Genomic DNA, 2,056 nt, shown 5'->3' with positions numbered 1-2,056 from the left:
AATATGAAGTGCGTAAATAACAATATTCACAATTTTATTTTATTACCATCATTTGTGTTGAGTTTCATTCATTCATATATATATATACTAGCTAAGTGTCCGTGCGTTGCCACGGATTAACAAATATATATATACAAAGAGAAAATTCATGTGACATGAGAGTCAAAGGTCATTTCTATGGGATGATATCTCATGGTCATGATCTAGTAGATACATACATCTCGTCATTGTCTTTCTTCCACACTCCATGTCTGAGCTACCACGCGACATTCGACTTCCTTCTCCCACCATGCATGCTTTTATCTCCTATTTCTCCTACCTTTACCTTACACGACAGTACCAAGTTTCTTGTCCAACTATCATAATCTTCTCCGGTAGGGCACCCCCTTAGATTATTACTGACTTGTACATGTTGCAAATAAGATCAACGAAAATGGATACTAAATTTCTGATGAGAAATGAGAATTCAGGGCAATATCTTCCCAAGACAATAATAATTCCAAGACAATCTTTTTATACCTTCTGTCAACATTGGGACACACATTCCACACAATAAGCATGCAATGATGTTGATACTTGATTAATTGTCATTATATGTCTACAGTAAAGATAACTTTACTCAAAACCGCCTATCTTAGCCAAATCAACAAATCTCTCTCATTAATGCAATTTTCTTTAGAAAACAAATAATAGATTCTTTCCTGTCTTAACCAAATCAACGGATCTCTTTCATTAATGCAATTTTCTTTAGCAAACAAATAATAGATTCTTTCCTACCTTAGCCAAATCAACGGATCTCTCCCATTAATGCAATTTGCTTTAGCAAACAAATAATAGATTCTTTCTTACCTTAGCCAAATCAATGGATCTCTCCCCGGTTCGCTGGGCGCGTTTCGGTGGGTGGGCGTGGGGGTGGGGGTAATTTGATGGAAATAAACCGGTTGAAAATAAACCGGTTGAAAATAAACGGATCCTGTCTCACTCTTCACTTTCTTTACAATAAACTTCAGAATAGCAATCTTGGCGAATGATCTCGACGGGGTTCAATCGGCGTGGCGCACCGCTGATTCTTCCAGGAGTGGGTGCTGAGAGGAAGGATCCCAAACCTCCATTGTCAATCGGCCAGAGCTGCATCGTCCTTTGGATCAGAGCGTGGACGGGATCAAGACGGTAGGGTTTGAGGAATTTGTAGGACATGAGGGTTTATGGTTGGCAGCACGAGAACTCACCCATATCTTGGCAGACGGCAGGCCCGAGGTGCGGTCGTGTTCATGCTTCGGGAGCTGCCACATGCTGTCCTCGCCGCCATCAGCGACACCACCGCCATCACCTGTTGCCACCACTTCAGCGCCACGAGCGTGGGACCGAGGGACGAAGGGAAGGGAAGGAAGTGAATTGACGTACCTATGTTCGGTATATATCACACGAGGAATCAAAACTGGATGCACGTGAAAGCATAGAGATGGGAGAGGAGGACAGAGGAAGGGAAGGGCAAGAGGAACCTGAGGATGTGCGATGAAGGAGCGATGCCAAAACATCACAAAGGGGGACCCGTAGCTCGTCACGTAGCGCGGCCGCCTCATTGCCGGCTGCCACCCCGCGCTACCGCCTCCGTGCGCAGGTTCCGTTCGTGGAGCGTGAGGAGCGCATGACCTGCCTTCACCGCGGCCTGGTCCTCCCCACTATCGTGAAGCTCGCCCGCATCACCGCCCCAATTGCTCAGGATGACGGATGAAGATCCTGCAACAGCGACGTGGGTGAGGGATGCAGCCGACGATGGAGGGATGATTTTCGTGGCTAAACCCTCCCTATCAAAATAACTACTTAAAAAAGGCAAAGATCGATGCATTAGGAAAATTAGGATTTGGAATTGATTGTCATAAAACAAAATTTTATTAATTGATAACGTGTCTAGTTAGGAAACTTTGGAAAAGTTAGGAAAGTTTTTATTGTGAGGGTAAAAAAATCAATGTGAGGAGATATGGTGGTGGGATATGAGACGAAAATAAACCGGACGAAAATAAACCAGACGAAATATAACCAGACGAAAATAAAC

General features: G+C 44.0%; 1 long non-coding RNA gene across 1 annotated transcript; it reads right to left on the bottom strand.

Annotated features, from left to right (window-relative positions):
• Positions 1-783: 783 nt before the first annotated feature.
• LOC119368830 lies at positions 784-1,696 on the bottom strand. Its single transcript, XR_005176747.1, has 3 exons — positions 1,503-1,696; positions 1,230-1,404; positions 784-1,128 (listed from the first exon to the last, which is right to left on the bottom strand). It is a non-coding gene; the product is annotated as an uncharacterized LOC119368830 (long non-coding RNA).
• Between the last annotated feature and the right edge of the window lie 360 nt (positions 1,697-2,056).

This window comes from Triticum dicoccoides, chromosome 2B (genome assembly GCF_002162155.2).
Source record: "Triticum dicoccoides isolate Atlit2015 ecotype Zavitan chromosome 2B, WEW_v2.0, whole genome shotgun sequence".
Taxonomy (NCBI): domain Eukaryota; kingdom Viridiplantae; phylum Streptophyta; class Magnoliopsida; order Poales; family Poaceae; genus Triticum; species Triticum dicoccoides.
The sequence above is the reverse complement of the archived record's forward strand: the minus strand, read 5'-3'. Positions and strand labels throughout refer to the sequence as shown.